At 47.7% G+C, this 26,500-nt stretch overlaps 2 pseudogenes; both read right to left on the reverse strand.

The window, feature by feature from the left end:
- Window positions 1-1,634: 1,634 nt before the first annotated feature.
- LOC136551942 (serine carboxypeptidase 1-like) lies at window positions 1,635-3,905 on the reverse strand (annotated as a pseudogene).
- Window positions 3,906-5,112: 1,207 nt separating this feature from the next.
- Window positions 5,113-25,879, reverse strand: LOC136548738 (serine carboxypeptidase 1-like; annotated as a pseudogene).
- Between the last annotated feature and the right edge of the window lie 621 nt (window positions 25,880-26,500).

A 26,500-nucleotide genomic window follows, 5' to 3' on the forward strand; every position in this document is an offset into this window, starting at 1 on the left:
GACTTAGTTCTTTATTGTTGTGATGAAGTTAATTCTGCATGTACTCATGCAAATATAGTTTATTTAACAATAATAGTGGTCTAGAGTATCCTTATTGTTTAATCTTGAATGCCACGTTTAAATGTTGAATTCTACATATTCCTTGGCTACAAATGAGCTATGTTGTTTTGTATTGTCCTGCAAGAGAATATTTATAGACAATCTCACCGATACTACCTCAAGCCTACATATATTGTAGTAAACAAACAAAATTAAAATGAATATGGATTTGTCATTACAATTTGAAAATCCAACAAGTTATCGCTCTTTAATCTTTAGTGATAGAAGAATTTGGGCTTTTCTCATTACAGTTTGGTAGTTTGATTTCAATAGGCAGTTGTAGTAGGATTTACCGATCATATTGATTGCAATTATACTTCATTTATCTTATATTGCATAATTAACTTTGAAATGTTTTCTTGCATTTCAAAATAGTTTAGCTTGAAGCCTTAAGTTAACATCAATTTTAAATGTGTTTATATGTGTTTGCATAAGCTATTGCTTGCTCATTGATTAGCTTGTTGATTAACCAATAACCATTCTATCATTCCATCTTCCATTAGTTACTTATGTAGCTTCTGATGGTGTTTTGGGTCCTATTTTCAGGTAATCCAATAGATGGATGATTATACCCATAGTGATGTGTTGGTTCATGTGCTCAAAATGATGGATGATTGCTGCATTTATTTGATCACAGGAAGTGGTGTTAATAGAATCATCTATTTGTTGTTACTTTAGGTTTGTTGATTAGTGAAATACATGTGGATCTAGAAATGTTGTATTTGAGCCAATTGATTCAGTATTATTGATTTGGGCCTCTGTGTTGTTAAATGGGCTAAGCTAATCTCTATTCTATACAAGTTGTCATAATGGTCTGCATTTAATGATGAGAATGGATAAAATACAAATAGGTCCGGCAATTGAGGTTAGCCCATGAACAGGATGTCCCGCTGTGTGGGCCCAATTAAAATATGAAGAAAAAATTGATAAATACAGATGGGTTGAATATAACATGTAACAATTGTGATTGAACGAGATGGCCCATAATAAATAGGGTGCACAAGTACATTTTTCCCACTAACAGCTTGCTCAGTAGATGGGCTAACAAAACCTAAAAAAATTAGTAATTTTTTTAATCAAAAATTGGGATGAAGATCAAACGTCATAAATTATTCATGCACTAAGATCATCATAGAATCTATAACGAAAAATGTGTTTTCATCATAAAACATGGTTTAACACACATGATCTATAACGAAGTCATAAATTTCGTTAGTATGATGAAATTTTCAGGATTTATGACGTAAACATGTCATCATAGATCTTAAATTTCTTGCAGTGATAACAGCAAAACATAGGAAACTATGCACATGTAGACAGCAATTGTGTAGATTTTATTAATATGTGTTTGAGCCTTAGCTTCAACCCCCCCCCCCCCCCCCCCCCCCCCCCCCCCCCCCCGCTCTGTCTATATATACTGGCACAGTCCTTTCATCATAGATTGTCATTTTTATCACTTAATGACAGTTCTGAAACTAATGTCAAACAACAGGGATCAGCACTAGGAGCTTCTTACAGGGTTACTTAACAAAAAATTACTGCTCCACTACATAAGGTGGGAGCGTTCCTTTCAAGAAGGATCTGAGCAGTACTAGTGCTCTCTCAGGCTGGAAATAAGGAACTTGATGACCAGCTCCCCTCACTGAAATAAGCACAAGGCCTCCCGTGTACTGCTGAACATAGCCTCCAACCTGGTAGGATCCACACAAGTTTGTCAAAGTTTGAATAAAAAAATGATAGAAATAACTCTAGGACAGGATTTGGGGTGTTATTTACCTCTTTGGTTGCTGTCCACGGGCGCCATGGCTCCATGACTGACAGCTCGAGGTCAGTGATGGAGTACCTTGTGGCGGTGAGTGGGCAGACGGCATCGAAGTCTCCACTGAAAATCGTATTCCCTTCGTTACATCTCCAATTGCAGTTTGCGGGTGTTAGACGTTAATTAATAAAGAAATGTGACGTTCAAGCTACCTGTATAGCCACACCGGTAGCCCATGTGCCCAGAAGCCATTTGATGGTCGGTATCATGGACACTGGAGCATCTTTCCAGTGCAAGTCTCTGAACAGGGAACATCAGTTAAGAAGAATTGGTAGTAATAGGCGGAAAGAGTTTAATTTCTTGTTTGAATGTTTTGCTCCCATTTAAGCAATCTTACGTGCAGCCTGACCACTTCGTCGTTCTAGCATGGAAAGCCTTCTGCACCAAGGGATTGTTCATGTAAGCCTGGATATAGTAGTTGCTGCACGGATCGATTCCCGGAACCTTTACAAGTAGTTAGAACAGAAATACGGTTCACAATCTTGAAAAAAGAAAAGAAATACTTTCCAGAAAGTTAATATACATGTAAAGTGGCCACAGAAAGTGACTTTAGATTTAATAAATAAACCAAACAAGCTATAAATAGCATCTCATCAGCAACAGACAAAAAAGAGAGAAATGCTCTTACATTGCTGCTGGGGTAGTAGTTTCCGTTGGGTTCGTCGATGCAAACAGGAGCATATATGTTGTACCCACTAATGTATCCAGAATCATATGATGCCATAGCATCAGAGCACGTGTTACCATCCGCAGGACTGAACTTGCAGTTCTTTGTAATGTTTGCCCACACCTCATCTGATATCACCCCATGGCTCCACAAGTAGTCAATTTGCCCCTTTGTGTTCTTGTTATCGTCCAGGTACGGATTGCCAACCTAAAATTTTGTTTTGAGATGCCTCAGCTGTTGCAATGAAATATGTCTATCATGATATTCACTAATCATTGATGAGTCTTCAGTCTCCACTCACCAATATAGCCTGAAGATTTATGATATTGCTTTTACTCTTTATATTGTGACCAAGGATGGCTGTTGCGAGCTGCGGAACGTAGTGTCCGGCATAGCTCTCCCCGGAGATGTAAAAGGCGCGTGCTTTGTACTCAGGGAACCTCTCGATCCAATTGATCAGGAAAACGAATGCATCCTCCGCGCTCCTTTGATCACCGCTCTTATCATAGTCTGAAGATGTGTTGGAGTAGGAGAATCCAACACCGGCAGGTGACTCCAGGAAGACGACGTTGGCCTCTGCAAATTTTCACAATGGAACAAGAGTTACTCCTACTTAATAAACTGTGTCAAAGTTTTACAGTTTTACTAGACCCAATCGGAAATAAACAAGAACACTGGCACTGATGTTGTAGTCTCACCGCTGTTCCAGGCGTTCTCGTTTCGGCTCAGGGTTTTGTTGTCGCTGTTTATGCGGAACGGGCCAATTTCTATCATTGCTCCGTAGCCTACTGATGAGCAACCAGGGCCTGTATCACATCAAGGTTCAGAAACTACCAAACAAAGCAGGCGTCAACATGAGCTAGCTAGTGTTCTTGTTGTTCTTGTCTAATGCAAATTTCAGAAAAGACATGGGCCAGCAGCCCGGCTATCGCCGCCCTAACCTCCGTTAAGCCACAGGAGCAATGGCTTTACCGCGGCATCGTGCATCGCTTCCACGAAGTAGTAGAAGAGCGCACGGCCGTTCTTCTCGTCGACAGTAACGTACCCGCTGTACTGGTTGAAGCCGACGCCGCCGGCCGGCTGACCGGGCAGCGTTGTAATCTTGTCGGCCGCCTTCTGAGCGTTCTGGTCAGTACCAGAGTACTCTGATTTGAGGCTGCTAGTGGCCGTGAAGGCCGGCTCGTCATGTACACTGAACGCACTGCCATTGCTCCTTCTGGACAGGATAAATTCTCTTAGCCGAGCCTCCTGTGACGAATTTGCGTGCGATCCCGCCAAGCAGACGAGAAGAAAAAAGAGGCAGACGGAGGTGTCCCTCATATTTTTCTGAGGATTATCAACTGACAAAGCTTAGTGGTTGCAAAGATAACCAAGATCTGGCAGATGTTTATATAGGTCCGGCCGTCCGGGGTATAATACCGGGAATGTTTGAAAGTATTGAGCATAAAAATTTGATCATTAACATTTCTTAGATCTGGAGAAGATTTCATCTGCCCATGCTGAATTAACTACAGCATTCGGCGGCTGAACCTTGTCGAGTTCCTCACAAGCTCAACGAAGCATACAATTAAGAACAAAACATTTTTTTGGCAAGTAGTACTAGTTCCTTATAAATTTATCCACGGTTATCTATTCTTGATTGTCATTATTTTTGTTAGAACAGTGTCCCAGATGGTTCCAGTTTGATGTATAGTGCAATTCTTGAGCAGGAATAGTCCCCACTTGAAAATAAAACACGATTAGTCCGATTAGTCCTAACTTTCCCGAGAAGACGACGGTCATCATATGAGCGTACTCCATAACCATTGAACCATGAACTAATTGGTAATATAACAAACTTCAGATCCATATCAAAAGATTCGCACACTAAGTCCTGAACAGCTTTGTGTTTTATCATTGTCCTTATCTGAACATATTCTGGAGACATGCGCATTTGATTTTTTTAAAACAACATGTGCAAATTTATATAGACAAATCATTTGATGAGACAATTAGTCACACATTTATGTATTATACAGTGATCTCTATTATTGAAGGCAGAATATCCAGCACCTTTATATAATATTTCAGCTGAAGCGAGGAAGTTATTAGAAAAAAAAAGAGGTAATGCATATGTAGCATTATAGTTATGGGCTAAGTAGTCCGAATCCGAATCTCAGGAGATGGGGTACAACATTGTGGAGTCAACTTCCACCAAAAGTTACTTTTTTACAATTCAACTTACTCACCACAAACTTTAGGCAAAAAATGCAACAACTGTGATTCTTAGATAATGATCCTGCAAAAGGAAGGCTGTGAAATTCTCTTTATTCATTTTGAGATGAACACCAACGGGCACCCATTACAAAGCTTCTCAGCAAGCAAATGTCGTTGTTTAAGCCACAAGATCATGAGCTCAATGTACTACTAACTCGTTTTTTAAGGTTGCATATACGCAACGAGACATTGTAATAAGGAAGTAAAGAAAGAAAAGGACCTGATCATCATCCCAAACGGAACTAGAATGGAAATGTGAATGCTCAGTTCTTCAGTTTGGGGTCAGCAGGCCAGTAGGGGGGCTGTATTTGGGATCAGCAGGAGGGAGAATGTTCTTCAAGAAAGCGTAGAGCAGAACAAGTGATCTCTTTGGCTGCAAAGTAGGGACCAAATGGCCAGCTGCCCTCACTGATGCAAACGTAAAGCCTCCTTGGTATTGCTGAATATAGCCTCCCACCTGCGTCCATTGCCATCCCACATGAAAAAAAAATCCCACATTACATCTGAATCGAAACATTTTCTTTTCTATTCTAAACCTCCTTGAATTACCTCACTGTCAGGGGTGTACCAAGTGTGCCACTTTGTCCTGATGGTTAGATTGAGATCATTGACAGAATACCGCGTTGCCAAAAGTGAGCATACGGAGTCAAAATCACCACTGCAGAACATTTCAGGGGGAAAATGGTTAAGCACTTGTATGATTCATTCTGGTTGGCGAAATTTGAACTATCATGTGTTCTTTTCATTGTCTATGACAGAAGGCATAAATTCATCACTCATCAGTACCTATATATCCATACTTTTAGCCCATTATTGACCAGCCTTTTGATGATTGGCACCATGGACTGGGGAGCATCGCCCCAGTCCCAAATTACTTGACTGAACCAAACATAAAGAGTACACTAGGCATCAGACGGGGCTGGCTGAGAATGCAAATAAACGCGCAGCATCCAAGCAAGCATTGGGGGTCGGCACTTACCTGCAGCCTGTCCAATTGGTGTCGACCCGAGCGTGCAGAGCTTGCTTCACCGCGTGGTTGTTAAGGTACGGCTCGATGTAGTGGTAGCTGCACGGGTCGTAGCCGGGCAACGACTGACACACCCGAAAGAAATTGCAATCATCAGCACGCGTGCGTGAACAATGGAGTTTCCTTTGGTTTTTTTTTTTTTTTTTTTTTTTTTTTGCCTTTGTAATGCAGAGATCACACGAGAATGAAGAGGGTGTCCGATGGACGTTACGTACGTGGCTGCTGGCGAAATAGGTGCCGTTGTCAGACTGCAGGCACACCGGCGCGTAGATGTCGTATCTATCGTAGGTCCCTCTCGTGAATGAGTGCGCCGCATTGAAGCAGTGATGGTCGTCGGCCGGGGTGAAGGTGCAGTTCGCGAGGATATTCGCCCAGGCCTCGTTGGAGATCACGCCGTGGGTCCACAGGAACTCGAGTGCCCCCTTATCCTTCTTGAAGTCGTCAAGCAACGGGTTGCCGAATTAGTTAATCAAGCCACATATAAGAATGAGAAGATGGCCAGTTGAGATCGACGGAGACATGCAAGCAGTGAACTTGAACGGCAAGCAGACGACGACGAAGGCACGAATGCGTGCGGTTAACTAGCTAGCTAGGCATACATGCATCTCACTCACGAAGATGCCTTGGAGGTTGATGCGAGTCAGCAGGCCCGGGAACCGGTTCATGTACATGATGACGGTGGCGAGCTCCGGGACGTAGTGGCCACCGTAGCTCTCGCCGGTGATGTAGAAGTCGCGGCCCTTGTACTCGGGGAACCTCTCCAGCCACTTGACCAGGAACACGTACGTGTCCTCGGCGGTCCTCTGGTCGCCTTCTGTGTCGTAGTCGCTGGCGTTCCTTGAGAAGGAGAACCCGACGCCCGTAGGCGACTCCAGGAAGAGCACGTTAGCCACTGCAAGCATGCAGTCTAATCAGTCACACTGCCAAATTCTACCATGATCTATGCTACGTACTGCAGCGGCGGTGTTTGAATAAATCCTGAGCTCCCTGATTTAGCAAGTAGAAGGTAGATTAGCGGGCTGAGCTAAGAATGGCATGTCCCAGATTGTTGGGATGGCAGCAATTGTGCACGAACATGCCGTGATTGCCTCAGGCATTTGTATCCTTATTTGACTTGTAATTTTGCTTATATAGGAATGAAAGATCGATAGAAAAGCTGCCGCTTTGCAGCACAAGCATTGTGTCCACTGTGTCGCGTGTGTTCCTCCTCTCTCTAATCGGAGTTCTGTCAATTGGCATCAGAGCCGAGTCTCGCTGTTGCCATGTCATCAAAGTCGCCAATCAAGGCTGAGACTAGTGATGGCACCGGCGAGAAGAAGGTCCTGCCGTCGCGTTCGCCGCCACGTCATCGTGGCCGCTCCCACAACCGCTCCTCGCGCAACCGGGACGCCGGATCGCGCGTTGTAGAGCGCGTCATCGAGCGGCCATCGGCGAACATCGCGTGCCCAATGCTGACCCGGACAAATTATCCGGAATGGGCTTTGGTCATGGAGGTGAATTTCCAGACCCTCCGCGTCTGGGACGCCGTCCATGACGGCATCTCCGTAGACCCCCGATGAAGAAGAGTACCACGACGACCGTCAGGCGATGGCGGGCCTCTTGCACTCGGTACCCTCCGAGTTGTGGAGCACCCTCGCCATGAAGAAGACCGCCAAGGAGGCGTGGGACGCGGTCAAGATCCTACGGATCGGCGACTGAACGTGCGCGCGACGCCAGCGCGCAGCAGCTTCGACGCGAGCTCGGCAACATCTCCTTCAAGGAAGGGGAGACCGTCACCGAGTTCGGCCTCCGGATCACCACGCTCGCCACCAACCTCCGCTCCCTCGGCGACAACATCACCGACGCCGAGGTGGTTAAGAAGCTGCTGCAGGTGGTCCCGGACAGGCTGAATCAAGCCGCCGTCTCCCTCGAGATGTTCCTCAATCTGAATCAGGTATCAATCGAGGAGGTCATCGGTCGGCTGCGCGTGTTCGAGGATCGCGGAAAGCCCAAGGAGGTCACTGAACGCCATGGGGCGCCTGATGCTCTGTGAAGAAGACTGGGAGGCCCGACGCAAGGCGCGCCGCGAGCAAGAGAGCTCCGGCGGCAGCTTCGGCACCAGCAACCGCGGGAAGTGCCTGAGGGCGCGGACGCAGTCGTGGCGGCGCAGGATCTTCGTCACGTGATGGCCGCGATGGCCAGAACGCCGGTGCCGGGAACGCCGGTGGCGGGAAGCCACCGCCCGGCACTCTCTGCCACAACAGCGGCAAGGGTGGCCATTGGGCCAAGGACTGCCGCGGGAAGAAGAAGGGCGCGGCACATGTCGCGCAAGCTGAAGAGGAAGAAGGGGCTCTCATGTACGTCGCCGCGGACACTGAGGTATGCGCGTCGCAGGACTCGTGCTCTCATCCCGAGTCGCCACCGCATGATGTTCCGCAGGCTCGCGTTCACCTCGTCGAACGGAAGGTTCTCCTTCATCTCAGTGAGGAGGAGAAAGAGGCCGTGGGGCTTCGACGCTGGGTGCTCGACACCGGCGCGACGAACCACATGACGGGTTCGCGGTCCGTCTTCGCCGAGCTGAACACTGGTGTTGCCGGAACTGTAAAGTTCGGTGACGGATCGGTGGTCGCCATCGAAGGAAAAGGCACCAATCTGTTCGCCCTGAAGAACGGGGAACACCGTCGTCTCGACGGGGTGTACTACATCCCGCGCCTCACCACCAATATCGTCAGCCTCGGGCAGATGGATGAGGATGGCTTCAAGGTGGACATTGAGTCCGGGGTTCTGCGCCTCTACGACCTGCAGCGACACCTCCTCGCCAAGGTACAACGCTCGGCATGTCGACTGTACTACCTCGACATGAATGTCATGGCGCCGGTCTGCCTCACTGCCCGAGCCGGTGACGTCGCTTGGCGCTGGCATGAGAGGTATGGGCATCTCAATTTCTAGGCGCTGAGGAAGCTGGGTCGCGACGACCTTGTGCGCGGACTGTCGGTGATTGATCACGTCAATCAAGTCTGCGAAGATTGTGTCTTGGCGAAGCAGAAGCGCACCTCATTCCCGCAGGCTGCGAAGTTCAGAGCGGAGGAGCAGCTCGAACTCGTCCACGGTGATCTGTGTGGGCCGATCACGCCGCAAACACCAGCCGGGAACGCCTACTTCCTGCTACTGGTGGATGACATGAGCCGCTATATGTGGCTCACTCTTCTACACACCAAGGCGGACGCACCGGCGGCCATCATGGAGTTCCAGGCCCGTGTCGAGCGAAAGACGGGCAAGAAGCTCAAGGTCCTGCGAACTGACAATGGAGGTGAATTTACCTCAGTCGAATTCGCTGAGTATTGTGCAGGTGAAGGAGTGCAGCGCCATTTCTCGGCTCCCTACTCGCCGCAGCAGAACGGCGTTGTAGAACGCCGCAATCAGATGATCGTGGGCACGGCGAGGAGCATCCTGCGTGCACGCGGCGTGCCCGGACACTTCTGGGGGGAGGCGGTTCACACTGCCGTGTATCTCCTCAATCGGGCACCGACGGCCGCACTCGAAGGCAAGACCCCTTACCAGGCATGGTACGGGAAGAAACCACCCGTGCATTTTTCTGAGGGTGTTCGGCTGCGTCGCCTACATCAAATGACTGCGCCCGCACACTGCAAAGTTCGACGACCACGGCCAGAAGGTCGTCTTCATCGGCTACCAGAGCGGGTCAAAAGCATATCGCTTCTATGACCCCGCTACGGAGCGCGTCCACGTCTCGCGCGACGCGATCTTCGACGAGAGCGTGTGCTGGGAGTGGGGGAGCACCTCCACCGACCTCGAGCAGGAGCCCTTCACCGTCGAGTAGGAGTACGAGCTCCCACGTCGCGTCTCTGGCGCACCGTCGACGGTCACGACGTCAGGGGAGCCCGCGACACCGCCCACCGCTACGGAGTCACCTGCGGCTGCCGTGACAGCCACGCCTGCTATGCCGCCGCCACGAACTCGGATCGCTCCCATGGGGACGCAGGTCGAGTTCGCCACACGGCTCAGCGACGACCCCAACCTCGACGCGGATGATGACGAGGACATGGTGCACCGGTACCGTAGGCTGGACAACATCCTCGGCTCTGGAGCCGTTCCAGGCCTGGCGGACCGGGACACCGTGGAGGCTGAACTGCATTCAGTCAGCGTGGAGGAGCCAGCGGTCGCTGAAGGAGGCCGAAGGCGATCCAAATTGGATTGCAGCGATGGAGGAGGAGATGACTTCCATCTGGGAGAACAGAACCTGGTCCCTGGTGGATCTCCCACGTGGTCACCGCGCCATCGGCCTCAAATGGGTGTATAAGGTGAAGCACGACGAGAACGGGAACGTCGCCAAGTACAAGGCCCGCCTCGTCGCCAAGGGATATGTGCAGCGCCCCAGCATCGACTTTGAAGAGGTGTTCGCTCCAGTTGCTCGGCTGGAATCAGTGCGGCTGCTTCTCGCCATTGCAGCGCACTACAGCTGGAGCGTTCACCACATGGACGTCAAGTCGGCGTTCTTGAACGGGGACCTCCAGGAGGAGGTATATGTCCAACAGCCGCCGGGATTCGTCGATGGCAAATACCAGCACAAGGTGTTGCGTCTACACAAGGCGCTGTACGGACTCCGGCAGGCTCCACGGGCTTGGAATCAGAAGCTCGACGCCTCGCTACTGGCACATGGCTTCACACGCTGCACCAACGAGCACGGGATGTACACCCGTGGAGAAGGAGCAACATGCCCTGATCGTGGGCGTGTATGTCGATGATCTAATCATCACAGGAGGCAAGGCAGGCGTGGTGAGCAAGTTCAAAGCCGAGATGATGAGCACCTTCCGCATGAGCGATCTCGGGCTCCTCTCATACTACCTCGGTCTGGAAGTCATGCAGGGAGTGAGCGGCATCACCCTTCGGCAAGGAGCCTACGCCACCAAAATTCTTGAGAAGGCGGGGCTGGGTGCTTGCAAGCCAAGCGCCACTCCCATGGAGATGAAGCTAAAGCTGCTGAAGGAGGGGACGACTTCAAGTGTTGATGCCACTGAGTACCGCAGTCTCATTGGCAGTCTTAGGTATCTCTGCAACTCCAGACCCGACTTGGCCTATGCAGTTGGGTACCTGAGTCGATTCATGGAAGCACCGCGTGAAGAACATCTTGCTGCTGTCAAGAGGGTGCTTCGCTATATAGCAGGGACAGTGCATTGGGGACTGCATTAATGTCCAGGAAGAAGAACTGAAGGAGTCCCCAAGCTGGTGGGCTATTCTGATAGTGATCTTGCCGGAGATATCAATGATCGGAAGAGCACCAGCGGCCTCATCTTCTTCCTTGCAGGTGGTCCGGTTGCTTGGCAATCAGCCAAGCAAAAGGTGGTCGCGCTATCTTCATGTGAAGCAGAGTATATCGCGGCTGCTGGAGCTGCGTGCGAGGCTGTTTGGCTGGCACGCTTGCTGGCTGAACTCGTCGGAGGAGCAGTCCACGCGCCAAAGCTCAAGGTGGACAACAAGTCCGCCATCTCTCTGATGAAGAACCCTGTGCATCATGATCGGAGTAAGCATATTGACTGTGAAATTCCACTTCATCCGGGAGTGCTGCGACAGGAAGCTGATCGACGTCGAGTTCGTTGGTACTGAACTGCAGCTGGGTGACATTCTGACAAAAGCTCTCGGGCGCGTTCGGTTTCAGGAACTTCGTGGCAAGATCAGGCATGAAAGACTTAGTCTAGTTGCTCTAGGACTTAGGAGGAGAATGTTTGAATAAATCCTGAGCTCCCTGATTTAGCAAGTAGAAGGTAGATTAGCGGGCTGAGCTAAGAATGGCATGTCCCAGATTGTTGGGATGGCAGCAATTGTGCACGAACATGCCGTGATTGCCTCAGGCATTTGTATCCTTATTTGACTTGTAATTTTGCTTATATAGGAATGAAAGATCGACAGCAAAGCTGCCGCTTTGCAGCACAAGCATTGTGTCCACTGTGTCGCGTGTGTTCCTCCTCTCTCTAATCGGAGTTCTGTCAGGCGGCACAGCCAACAAGCTCGCTAGCTTCACGTACGGTTGTTCCAGGAGTGCTTGTTCCTTCTCAGCGTCTTGCCGTCGGGGTTGACACGGAAGGGACCCAGCTCCTTCATGGCTCCGAATCCCAGCGACGAGCATCCTGGCCCTGCACAGACACGTCGATCCGTCCAGGAAACGGCCGGTACGGTGAGACAACTCGTCGTCCTAGACGACGACAACTATGCTGCTGACCCGGCCGTGTTTAATTACCTCCGTTGAGCCATATAGGATGAGCGGCTTAGAGGTGGCGTTGTAGGGGGACTCGACGAAGTAGTAGAACAGCTCGCGGGCGTGCTCCTCGTTCACCGTCACGTACCCGGAGTACTGCCGGAAGTTGACCCGCAGCGGCTGGCCGGGCAGCCCCAGGACCCTGTCGGCTTCCTTGCTGCCGCTTGCCGGGCCCTTGCAGCGTTCGGGCAGGTGGGCGAAGGCGTTCGGGTCGGCTTCTTCGGCCTCGTTCGCGCTGGCCCTCTTCGACAGTCTTTTCAAGGCCCTGGACGACAGGTACTTGCTCAGCCGAGCCTCCTGCGACAAATCGGTGACGCCTGGGACGGCGAGTGATGTGCCCAGGAGAATGGTGAGCGAGAGGAGGAAGAAGGTGGTCGTCCTCCTCATCTTTGCAGAATGAGAAATGCCGTGAGGTGTTGTGTTGGTGGTCTTGATGTGGTTTTTATAGGTGAATCTATTAGATGGGAAAACCAATGCAAGCTAGATACTGATGCATACAAATGCGACTCGGATTCTCCAAAGGTGCTCTGGATTCTCCAAGAAGAGTTTTCATTAAGTATTTATTGTCCGTGGTTGATTTCAGTTTACCCGTCGGGATCATGTAAACTAGGCGTAAATTGCGATGTAACTTGCACTGTTACAATCATGCCAGCCGTCGCATGAAAATTATAAGATTTGCATAGGCTAAGGTGAAATCTCTCAGAATCCACGTCCAAGCTATACATCATGTCATCATCCATGGGATTTTGCGTCAGTGCTTTTGACAATTCTGGTCGCTAGCAAAAAAAATCCATCATGCTTCGTGCAGTCCTTTCCGTCAAAATAATTTTCGCCCTAGATTACGTAAAGTCATCAAGCTATTTGTAACATTGGCCTCGTAATACTTTAGGAATGCCAGATAATGATATCAGTATATATGTTTTACGTTAAAAAAATAATGTAGTTAGAAACTACTACTACATCAACCCGTGGGTTAGAATCAACATTAGTACGTGTTTTCTTTGTTTATTCTCTAATGCAATAGGTGTATTATAGGTATTCTATAGTCCCTATCTGTCATATGAATTAGTTCCAGCAATGCCTAGCAACGTGATTGCATAGATGAAATCAGATGGTAACACACGAGACATAAGGATTTATACTGGTTTAGGCCGCGGTGTGCATAAAACCCTAGTCCAGTGGTGCTGCTGCTGCTCTTGTATTCGTATACTCAATTACAGGGGTTATTACTTAGCTACGTAGTAGATTGGAATGAGAGAGGTTACATCCCGATCGCGAGGTCCCTACCCTCCTTTATATAGGCAGATGAGGTAGAGTTACAATGTCAGCGATCAGGCTAACAGATTGAATTAAGTTTGTTACACGGAATACTCAATAGATTGATCATACCTATCGTCTAGATACGGCTATCTTAGATATTCTTGGCTTGCCTTAGGTCTTCATGTTGATCGACCGCCTCGGCCTCGTGGGTCTCTTTTTTGATGGCTCCTGGGCCAATAGCTTAGATATGGTCATATATACGGACGGTGTGGATACCCCTGATCCATATATTCGACAGTAGCCCATAGGACTTAATGACAAGTTAGCTGGAAGCTTTAGCCTTCGGGTTGTCGCAGACCCCTGTAAGTTGCGGGTACTGTGAGTACCAGTGAGCTTTTCCTCGGGTGCCGAGGTAACAACGCAGCAGTAGTGAACGTGAATGGCAAGCAGACGACGAACGCACGCGAGCGGTTAACTAGCTAGCTAGGCACGCACTCACGAAGATGCCTTGGAGGTTGATGCGAGTCAGCAGGCCCGGGAAGCGGTTCATGTACATGATGACGGTGGCAAGCTCCGGGACGTAGTGGCCGCCCACTACGGGAAACACGTGATTTGCTGAGTGCAAACATCTTTGCCGAGTGCTAAATTTCGGACACTCGGCAAAGACTTGCTTTGTCGAGCGCTGCACTCGGCAAAATATGACACTCGACAAAGAGGTCTTTGCCGAGTGCCCGGCAAAGACCTACACTCGGCAAAGGCTGTTTTTGCCGAGTGCCTGGCACTCGACAAAGGCAGACGCTCGGCAAAGATTGGTAGGGCTTAACGGCATCCAGCGGCGTCCTCTTTGCCGAGTGCCCCCCGTTTGGCACTCGGCAAGGAATTTATTTTGCCGAGTGCCAAAACTTGGCACTCGGCAAAATAATTTTTTTTTATTTTTTGCCACCATTTTTTTGAAGCTTTAGTACACTACCACAAACAACATGTTTAAATTTGGGACATTTTCATTGCCTTTTGACATATTTCTATAGTTTATTTTGTTTTGTTGAATTTTTCCAGAAAATGTAAGTTTGAACTGCAGGTGCATCGAATAATGGATTACATTCGTTCAAAAAATGTTATCCTTATTTCTTAGTGTAAATTTAGGCTAAATCCAGGAACTGTCTCGAAATTTCGATCAACGTGCTCACGGGGCAATGCCGCCAACTTGCGTGGGAGTGGTTTTTTAATTGTATAAAATGCGAACGAATTCCGAAAATCATGAAACTTGTCGAGTTGTCGCCGTATCGTATGCGTATGCCGTGGAAAAAATTTGAAAAAGTTTCGAGCACGTTGTCACGTACGATGCTCACGGGGCAACGCCGCCAACTTGCGTGGGAGTGGTTTTTTAATTGTATAAAATGCGAACGAATTCCAAAAATCATGAAACTTGTCGAGTTGTCGCCGTATCGTATGCGTATGCCGTGGAAAAAATTTGAAAAAGTTTCGAGCACATTGTCATGTTGCCACCGTGCCATCCCCCCCCCCCCCCCCCCTCCCCCCCAGGCCACCGCGCCTCCCCGCCCCCACCACCGCGCCACTGCAGAAGAGAGGAGGAGGAGGCAGGGGAGAAGAGAGGAGAAGGGGAGAAGAGAGGAGGAGGGGGGAAGAGAGAAGGAGAAGGAGAGAAGGAAGGTGCCGGCCTAGGCCCGTCGACCCTCACGCCGCTGCGGTCGTCCCCGCCATCGTCGCCGACCCTTGTCGCTGCCATTCTCGTCGCGAAGGTATGCCCTACACCTGTAGTGGTTAGTAGTAGTACTTAGTAGTGTTAGTAGTAGTTAGTAAGTAGTAGTAGTTAGTAGTTAGTAGTGTTAGTAGTATTGTTAGTAGTAAGTAGTGATAGTAGTAGTGTTAGTAGTAGTAGTGTTAGTGTTGGTAGTAGTTGTAGTGGTAGTAGTACTTGTAGTTGTACTACTTCGATACTTTCATCTGCATGGAAAGAGAACTAAAGTACATGGCTCGTCTTGGTATATATATGTTTGTTGGCCTTCGTGCCTATGTTTGGTATATATGTGGTTGTTGGCCATCGCGCCTACGTTTCTTGCAGGTTTTGGAAACCTCCTCGTGTATGGGAGGTGCTGCCAAAATTTTCAATGGATTCTAACCTATTGCCTTTTTATGTAGGAGAAGGATCCGTGGGAGGGACTCGGCGACCCCGATCGTCTTCGTCGGCGCTGCTGGTCTGCCTGCACCGCGTCGCCTCGCCACTACACCGACACGCCACTGCCCCGCTAGCCTGACTCCACCGCCACCCTAGATATGACCCCCTCCTCCTTTGCATGCATGTTTTATATGGTCACGTAGCCCAGTTAGGCGTCTCCCATTCGAAAGAGATACGGTCAGAGGTATGCAGATCTTTGCATATCTGCGACCGTATCTCTTTCGGATTATCCACGTATTTTGGACAGCCCGCGGATGCGTAGATGAGGTTAGTTTCCATGGTTCGCTCCGGTTCCAAGACAGACTTTCGGCATCACCTCCCTGTTGTTCTCTGGATACACACTCTCCCTTGCAGGACGTGTATCGAAAGAACAGCAGGGGAGGTGTTGCTGAAATTCTGTCTCGGATAGGAGCGGAGCATTAAAACTGACCTCATCTACGCATCTGCAGGTGGGATTAGGACTTATCCTCACCTATTAGATGGTAGGAAACGCCGTGCAGATGCAATTGCTGGTTATATTACTCGCTTACATATGTATATGCCAGAGGATGGAGAACCGTGATTGGATGTACACGGGCCACGCAAGTATGACCCCAGAATGGATGACTAAGACTAATGCTTTCTTGGAGCATTCATTTGGCGAGGCTGCTAGAGGGTCGAGTCGGATGTCGTGTCCCTGCAGCAAATGTGACAACCGTGTAAGAAAGAATAGGAAGAACATGGGGGAAGATCTTTGCAAGTATGGATTCACGCCAAACTATACCTACTAGATCCACCATGGTGAAGCCGATCGTATTAGAGAGGAGGTGGTGAGGCCACGCCTCGAGGCTCTTGATGGAGATGCGGGGGTAGCAGACTGGATGGATGACTTTCAGGAGGCACGGTTCGGTGAAGGATTAGAGGACGAGCCAGAGGAATCCGCAAAGGCGTACTACGATATGCTGTCTTCGGCACAGAAGCCCCTTCACGAAAATACAATGGTTTCGCAACTAGATGACATTGGACGCCTAATGGCGTTCAAGTCGTAGTGTAGCATGAGTCGAGACAACTTCGATGGTATGTTGGCAGTTGTTGGATCCCTGCTTTCGGAGGGTCACATTCTGCCGAAGAACTTGTACGAGTCACAGAAACTTCTTCGTGCCCTTAAGATGCCGTATGAGCACATCCATGCTTGTCCGAATGGTTGCGTCCTATTTAGGAAAGATCATGAGAAAGCAATGCACTGTCCAAAGTGCAAATCCTCTAGGTATCTGGAGGTCGACACTAGTGATGGCAAGAAGGAACAGCTTGGTATCCCCGCGAAAGTCCTACGGTACCTTCCTGTCATACCGAGGATCCAACGGCTATACATGACAGAGGAGTCCGCAAAACAGATGACATGGCACAAACATGGCAAAAGATACAATGCTGACAAGATGGTACACCCATCAGATGGTGATGCATGGACCCATTTCGATGGCATACATCATGGTAAAGCTGAGGAGGCTCGTAATGTACGTGTAGCGCTGGCAACAGATGGGTTCAACCCCTATGGATTGCTGGCGGCCCCGTACACTTGTTGGCCTGTGTTTGTGATCCCCCTCAATCTCCCCCCAGCATCATGTTTCAACCCAAGAACGTATTCTTGTCACTGATAATTCCTAGACACTCGGGGAACAAGATGGGTTTGTTCATGGAGCCTCTCATTGATGAATTGATCATTGCTTGGGAAAAGGGGGTACTGACATACGACCGAGCTACAAAGAAGAACTTCACAATGCATGTGTGGTACCACTACTCCCTGCATGACTTCCTGGCGTATGGCATATTTTGCGCATGGTGTGTTCACGGGAAGTTCTCATGCCCAATATGCAAGATAGCTGTGAGGTTCACTTAGCCGAAGAGGGGTGTCAAGTTTTCTTCGTTTGACCAACATCGTCAATTCCTCCCTCTTGACCATCCATTCAGACGAGACGTCAAGAACTTTAGGAAAGGGGTTCAAGTCACCGACCCTGCACCTCAGATGATGACCGGTGCCATGGCCCATGCTGAGATAGAGGCTCTGATAAAGAGAAAGGTGGTTTTATTGGATATGGTGAGGAACACCAGTGGACTCATAAATCGGGCTTGACTAGGCTCCCCTATTTCAATGACCTTCTTGTTCCACACAACATTGATGTAATGCACACAGAAAAGAATATCGCCGAGGCGCTTTTTGCAACACTCATGGACATTCCTTGATAAGTCAAAAGGACAACGTTAAGGCTAGACTAGACCTGACAACAATGTGCGATAGGCCAAAGCAAGTGATGAAGCCTCCCGCGCCCGGCAAGAAATGGAGAAGGACTCCGGTCGATTTCGTCTTGAAAAAGGACCAAAGGAAGGAAGTACTGTAGTGGATCCAGACGTTAATGTTCCCTGATGGGCATGCGGCAAATTTGAGTAGGGGAGTGAACTTGTCCACTATGCGAGTCTTAGGGATGAAGAGTCATGATTACCACATATGGATTGAGCGGCTCCTTCCTGCTGATGACCCGGGGATATGTCCCTGAGCATGTATGGCGCGTGCTGGCAGAGTTGAGCTATTTCTTCCGCCAGCTTTGTGCCAAGGAGTTATCTTCGGGGCGTGATTGATGACTTGGAGAAAGTGGCACCTGTGTTGCTCTGCAAGTTGGAGAAGATCTTCCCACCCGGCTTCTTCCTGGTGATGCAGCATCTGATTTTGCACCTACCGTATGAGGCACGAATGGGGGGCCCGTGCAGGCCCGTTGGTGCTATACAATTGAGAGATGTCTAAAGATTCTTCGAAAAAAGTGTAGAAATAAAGCCAAAATTAAGGCTTCTGTGGTAGAGGCATTCATTCTGGAGGAGGTGTCAAACTTCACAACAGCATACTATAAGGATGGCCTTCCCAGCGTGCACAATCGTCCCCCTTGTTACAACGTGGACAAGAGTTCATCGAACCTCAGCCTTTTCAAAGGGCAACTCAGAAAGACAAGCGCATCGGGCACCAAGACCTTGCGGCATGATGAGTGACACACTATCATGTTGTATGTGTTGTTGAACCTTGATGAAGTGAAGCCTTATGTGCAGTAAGTTCTCAATGAGCTTGTTACATACGCCCTTGTCACTATCCTCCATCTATCGAACCCCTTATCTCTTGTTTTTTAGGAAATTTCTGAAAAATACTGGAGAGGGAATAGGGCTCCTTCCCCTCAAGAAGAAGATAGTCTTCTCAAAGATGGTGTGCCCGATTTCATATCCTGGTTCGATATGAAGGTACCGTCTAATTTACCTCGTTCAATCTTTGACATCCCACTTTGCTCCTATGAGCGAGTAATGTAACGATCTATCCGGCCTCACCTTGCAGGCCCGCAAGGATGCGGAAATAGATGCTGAGTTGAAAGGGCTCGCCAAAGGCTTTGCCTACAAGGTCAAGTAATTCACCGTTTATGATGTGAATGGCTATCACTTTCACACAAGAAACTACGAATGGAGTCGTCCCAATCGGAAAACCACGAATACCGAAGTTCGTACACCCGGCATCGATGAGCGCGACTACTACAGCATAGTACAAGAAATATACGAGCTCAATTTTGAGTGTCGCAAAGCTCCTAATCAAGTCGTATTCAAATGCTATTGGTTCGATCTTAATGTCACGAGAACAGCCCCTGAGATTGGACAAGTCAAAATTCGACAGGATTCTGTCTATCAAGGAGAGGATGTCTATATTGTGGCTCAATAGGCCACGCAAGTTTATTATCTCCCATGGGCGTGCCAAAAAGACCCCAATCTTATCGGTTGGTACCTTGTGCAGTTGGTATCGCCGCACGGTAAACTGCCTGTCCCAAACGATGAGGATTACAACTTTGACCCAAACACACAAGAGTTCTATCAACTAGAGGAGCTAGAAGGGAGGTTTGACATAGACATGTTTTCGCTGATGGGCATGGAAGTAGACAATGACATTGATCAGGACGATGGAGATGAGGACGATGGAGAAGAGGTGCAAAATGCTAAGGACTTACAAATGCTTGAGCGATTATAGTTAGGCGATGACAATGATGACAACGATGGAGATGAGCCCGATTTACTCGACAATATTGATAGTGAAGACGACACCTATGATCCAGCCGCTACCGATTTACCACGAGACGTGGCTCCAGTGCATCATCAACTACAGCGCCGATGTCCTTGGTCAGGTGGTGAGGAAGGCTGATGCCAGGACCAGGACGCTCACCAAGGAGCAGTACGTCTCGGTAAGTACAAAACATTAATACTGACTCCTTCCATGAAGAATAGGTAGGCTTCATTTCATCTTCTGACATATCAATAACTTGATGGCATGCAACAATATCCTGATTGGTGTGCCAGGCACCGCCTCTGCTTGGAGGCCATTGTGGACAGGTGGCTCTTGGAGGAGTGGGCGGAGAAGCACAACATCCATTGGGACTGCCGCCTGTAGATGGGTGGGGTGCCACACCACCAAGGCAACCAGAGCCTCAGCGCGTACGCCCAGACATGGGTAATCTTCTTTATGTTTTCATCTTTATTTATTTATTCTAACGCTCAATTCTCATTACTTGTAATCATCTTTGTGTTTTCCTCGCAGTCCCAGGCGCACCAAGGCCAGGAATGCAACGAGTTCATGGCGTACGCCCTGGCACACAAGGGCAAGGCGACGGCCCCGGAAGTCACCTACAACCCGGCGGACGGGCCCGAGGCGTACACCAGCGCGAGCGTCCACAGCAAGCTTAGCGAGTACACCTCGGCGGCCCGCGAGCGCCATGGGGAGGACTTCGATCCGGACACCTAGCCCCTGGATACAAACCTCCTGATGAGGCTAGGAGGAGGGAAGCAGCACGGCCGGTACTGGATGGCGGACAGCATAGTCGACTCCGCCTCTGTTCCCAACCTCGTCGAGATTCGAGCAAGGAGCACGAGCTCCTCCCTCCCCATACGCTCTCGGCAGCAGAGCTCACAGCAGCAGATGGCGGAACTCCAGGTTAGTATTATTTTATTCGTCGTTCATTGCTTTTACACATCTACCTTGTCTTTGCATTGTTTAAACATTGCGGGTGGAATGTTGCAGGCCGACTTACGAAGGTTGGAGGCCCAGCAGGCGGCCCAGGCGGAGGCCCATCGGCTGGAGATAGAGGCTGTACAAGCCCAGAGGGCGACCGAGACGCAGAGGCTGCAGGACATGTTCAGCTTCATGGCGAGCCTTCAGACCTTGCCAGGTGTGGTCGTGCCCCTAGTCGCTGCTCGCTCCAGTTGTGGCTCCTCCTCCTCCTGTAGGGACTCCGGTGAGTATATATGGTTGTTTATTCCTTTAGCTTGTGCGGCCCTCCTGTAGATACTCATAAATTCGCTTCTCCTTTGTGCAGCAACAGTTGGCGGGTTCGAACCCGACTACTCAAGGTGGCCCTTCTCCACAGGCCAGGTGGACAACTGGCCCTCCTCAAGGTGGCAGTTCACACTCCGAGTGGGGAGGCTGGCAGTAGGTACCGTTTAGTTTGTTTCTTTTCATGTTGCATGGACTTGTGTTAGACTACTACTAGAGACATATATATTGTGATGGATATTGTCATGGATGATGTGAATGTATGATGGATTATGGACAATGGATTTGTATGTGATGTATTATGGATGGTGGATGTGTATGTGATGGGTTATGGATGTGTATGTGATGGAATATGGATGTGTATGTGATATATCCTGTGCTGTGTGTTGATATATATGTGATTTCTTTGTGTTGCGCTGATGGAAAGCAAACAAACAAAAAAATAGCATTTTCTCCCCTCTTTGCCGAGTGCCACACTTGGTAAAAACAGCTTTGCCTAGTGCCGTGACCATGGCACTCGACAAAGCTGGGAACCAGAGACCCAATTTCTCAGCTTTCCCGAGTGCCAGAGCTATGTCACTCGGCAAAGATTTTTTTTTTAAAGAAAAAATTTCTTTGCCGAGTGCAAGAGTATGGCACTCGGCAAAGAATTTTCAAAAAAAAGAAAAAATTCTTTGCCGAGTGCCGCTGAGGTGGCACTCGGCAAAGAGGCTGTGAGAGTTGACATCGGTTTTTTTTTTGCCGAGTGCTGACGTGACACTCGGCAAAGGCTTTACCGAGTGCCCGATATGTGGCACTCGACAAAGAAACCTTTGCCGACGGGTTCTTTGTCGACTGCTCTTTGCCGAGTACGGCACTCGGCAAAGCCTTTATCGAGTCTATTTCGAGCTTTGCTACTCGGTAAAGGCTTTGCCGGCAAATTGCCGGTTTCCAGTAGCGACCGTAGCTCTCGCCGGTGATGTAGAAGTCGCGGCCCTTGTACTCGGGGAACCTCTCCAGCCACTTGACCAGGAACACGTACGTGTCCTCGGCGGTCCTCTGGTCGCCTTCTGTGTCGTAGTCGCTGGCGTTCCTCGAGAAGGAGATCACGTTTGCCACTGCAAGTAGTCTAATCAGTCACACTGCCAAATTCTACCGTTATCTATGCTACGTACGTGCGGCGGCGCCGGCACAAAGCCAACAAGCTCGCTAGCTTCACGTACGGTTGTTCCAGGAGTGCTTGTTCCTTCTCAGCGTTTTGCCGTCAGGGTTGACACGGAAGGGGCCCAGCTCCTTCATGGCCCCGAATCCCAGAGACGAGCATCCTGGCCCTGCCGGCCGTGTTTAATTAATTACCTCCGTTGAGCCATAGGATCAGCGGCTTAGATGCGGCGTCGTAGGGGACTCGACGAAGTAGTAGAACAGCTCGCGGCCGTGCTCCTCGTTCACCGTCACGTACCCGGAGTACTGCCGGAAGTTGACCCGCGGCGGCTGGCCCGGCATGCCCCAGGACCCTGTCGGCTTCCTTGCTGCCGCTTGCCAGGCCCTTGCAGCGGTCGGGCAGGTGGGCGAAGGCGTTGGGGTCGGCCCATGGGTCGGTTCCTTCGGCCTCGTTCACCCTGCTGGCCCTCTTCGTCAGCCTCTTCGCCGGCGAGTGATGTGCCCAGCAAAATGGTCAGCAATAGGAGGAAGAAGGTGGTCGTCCTCCTCATCTTTGCGGAATGAGAAATGCCGTGAGGTGTTGTGTTGGTGTTGGCGGTCTTGATGTGGTTTTTATAGGTGTATATCTAGAATTTATTAGATGGGAAAAGAAGAACCAAGCTGAGATTACTGACACATACGTACAAACGACTCGGATTCTCCCAAGGAACCAGGTCTGGATTCTCCAAGAGAAGTTTTTATTAACTAGCTATTATCCAAGGTTGATTCGAATTTACCCGTCGCCATCAAGTAACTAGGCGTAAATTGCGATCTTACTTGTTGCACTGTTACGTACAGTCAAGGCAGGCCGTCGCATGAAAATTTAAGATTTGCATAGGCCAAGGCAAAATCTCTCAGAATCCACGTCCAAGCTACATCATGTCATCATCCATGGGATTTTGCATTTTTGCGTTCAGTGCTTTTGACAATTCTGGGCGCTAGCAAAAAAAAAAAAAAAAAAAAAAAAAAAAAAAAAAAAAAACTGCATCATGATTCGTTCGGTCCTTTACGTTAAAAATAATTTTCACCATAGATTACGGAAAGTCATCAAGCTATCTGTAACTTTGGCCTGATAATACTTTAGGAATGCCAGAAATGATATCAGTACGTCAGAGAATTTTTTTTAATTGTTCAATTTTGTCTTGTTAAATTTCTATAGCAGAATGTAAATAAATAATATCTTCAAGCTTTTTAACATAAATTTAAATAGAGGAGCGTAAGGTAATATAGCTCCGCATTAATTCTAACAGAACCATTAACGACCTAAGTTTATTACTAGCATTTTACAACTAATGTATATGTTCTATCAACTGATCTTGGTCATTGACATGGTCTATACCAAAGTTATAAAATTTAATGTGTTCTACAACTTTACAGTTGACAAAATTTAAATTTAAAATTGTTTCGAGTAAAAAATTATGTGCTTTAAGTTCTTAGATTCTGAAATTAAAATTTTCCAAACGATCTTGTATGTTCGCATGACGAATACTAAAGTTATAGTGCTCGATGTGATCTACAAGTTTGTAGTTGATAAGTTTTTTATTTTAAGTTGTTTAACGTCTAAAAAAATCATTTAAAGTTATTATATTTTGAGATTCAATTTTTGGAAATTTTTAATCTAACTCGAATAGAGACACATCATATACTAAAGAGGGCTTCACAAGATTTAAATCTTCATAATCAGAACTTTTTAATTGAGATTTATTTAATGGCTAAAAACTCAATACAAGATTACAAAATCATCTATTTATTTATAAATCAGTGTGTTCTGCAATGGTACAGAGGTATTGTGCAAGCTAAAGGAGTGGCCACCTCTGTAAATGGCCCATTAACAGAGATCATTTGACAAACGATTGACATGTTTGCCTCTGGAATTTGTTTTCGTAGTAGTGCTAATTAGTGTCAAGAAAAGTAAATGCGCTGTGTCATGTAGAATGACGAGCATTGTTAGAGGTGATGAGGCATGAAAACGTGGAGTGCCATGTAGGACGAGCTCAAAAAAAAGTGTGAGAACTAAAACGATCACTTCATAGTTTATGGAGAAGACCGAGCTTAAAAGTAAAGTTTGAGAAGTGCAATGACCACTTCAATAATTGGGGAATGCGATTGAGCCTAAAAGCAAATTTTAAGATCGAAAGGCCATTTTAAGTATATACAAAATTGAGCATCGGGTTATTGTTGAGGAATGAAAATAGAAATTGCACCTTTTTTTACACGGAAAGTCAGTAGGGAAAGTAAAGCTAACACAGAAATAGCCGGTTCCTTTATAGGTGCTATCAAACTGGAGGCAGGCGGTTTCTGATCTTGTACTTGCTGCTTGGTACGTCCATCTTCCTCGAAAGTTCTCCAACGCTAGTGGAGTTTCTAAATTTATTCAATAATTGGGACTTTTTTTGGCTAGAGGACACTATCTAAATTTCGGAATTTCTTAAAACAGTGCAAATTTGGAACGCTTTAACCTTCTAGAGCGAGCCAAACCACCTTCGTATGATTCTTTCAGCGTATGCCACATAGCAAGAACCCAATAATACCCTTGTGACCAAGAATTATGAAATATTCAAAAAGTATCCCAGATTATATGTTATTCTAGGTGAATTAAGTTCCCAAAGCACTAATCATGTGAACACTTATCGTTAGTGTCTACCACTAGGCTCAAAATATGGTAAGCACAAGATCTCTTTATTGTTAATAAGGGAAGGCTAAATGGGTCATTTGTTTTACCCTAGAATTTGTCCTACAATTTCTATGGTACCTAATATTTAAGGACAAAGTGAGTGCATACTTTCAATTTTGTTCTACTTTTTAATGACTTTTTACTTGCCATTTAAAAATGATGTAAATAGGTTTATGATGGAAAATTTATAAGCATTGTTATAGTCTTATTACTTGATTTGTAGTAAGTTCTCAGAATTTATAGAATGTTTTATTAAAAAACTTTGGATCATATCAATAATCAAAACAACACCATTGTTGATTGACAAAAGCTTGTGATATGGAGTATAATTTGATACACATGTATGCTGATTTTTTGGGAACATGCTAACTGTAAATGTAATATGTAACTTTAATTATAATGGGAGAAGGATCGGTTTACTTTCATATTTGGCGTGTTATACTTTTTACAAGGTTTTAATTTGAGTGAAATGCAATGTGTGTCTCTAAAGTTTTCTGTGTTCCCACATCGGGGTTCATAAACTCTTAAATTGATCGTCTGGGTCCTTTTACTTTTCAAGTTGTGTTCATTCAAAATATAAATTCAGATCCATGATAGGAACTAGATTGAACTTAGAATGAACCGTTTAAAGTTAAAGAACTGAGTCTGTGGATCCAGATTAGAATGCGCGGAAAGTTTTAAAACCCACGATGCATTTTATTCTATTAACTACTGAACATAGCCTCCAACCTGCATCCTCATTCACCGTCACGTACCCGGAAAGGGGGACTCGACGAAGTAGTAGAACAGCTCGCGCCCGTGCTCCTCGTTCACCGTCACCTACCCGGAGTACTGGCCGAACTTGGCGTGCGGCGGCTGGCCGGGGAGCGCTTCGATCCTGTCTGCCTCCGTGCTGCCGCTCGGTGGGCTCCTGCAGCGCTCGGGCAGTGGGGCGTAGGTGCCAGAGTCAGCGCATGAGTCGGTCTCCGCAGGCCCGTTTGAGCTGAGCCGCTTCCGGCCGGACCTCTTCATGGCCCTGGACGCCATGAACTTGCTGAGCTGACCCTCCTGCGACGCACGAACGACGTCGAGGGATGTGCCCAACAAGATTGCGAGGGAGAGGAGGACGAAGGTGGTGTTGCTCCTCATCCTTGCAGGTGCAGAGAGTTGCCGGCCAGCTGCGAGGGTGCACTCGAGGGAAAGTTAGTTAGTAGTCGCGTTGTTATGTTTATTATGTAGGTCCAAGGTGAATTTGAGTTTACCACTGCGTTACACTCACACTGGACAATGTGAAGTTTGAGGATGCCATGATGATGTGGATTCTTTCTCTTGAATCAACAAGAAGTGATATCTTCTATCAATTGGGTTTCGGCTTACTATATTTTTACTGCGTTTTGGACTTTTGGGCCACCACTACTCCTGGATCAAAAACATATGGCCAAATTTCAGAGAAATTGAGCAAAATGTTTTAGGTCTACACCGGCCTTTACGGTTGCATGCCACTACATTTATTATCGCTATATGTGCATCTCACGATGCCTATATATTTCAAAGAAAGATATTATGTTGGTTGTTGCCTCTACTGTTCCTGGGAAGTAAGGTACAACAAAATTATATCTACAAAAACACCAAATTAACGAAAATTTTATACTTTGGGACATACTTGTCATGCTTTGGTAGTATCAGGGTTCTTAATTTTTTTTTTCATTGTGAATCCAAACTGGAAAGTAACCAGACTGTATTCTTAACTTTTTTCATTGGGGCCATGGT

This window comes from Miscanthus floridulus, chromosome 4 (genome assembly GCF_019320115.1).
Source record: "Miscanthus floridulus cultivar M001 chromosome 4, ASM1932011v1, whole genome shotgun sequence".
In the NCBI taxonomy this organism is placed as follows: domain Eukaryota; kingdom Viridiplantae; phylum Streptophyta; class Magnoliopsida; order Poales; family Poaceae; genus Miscanthus; species Miscanthus floridulus.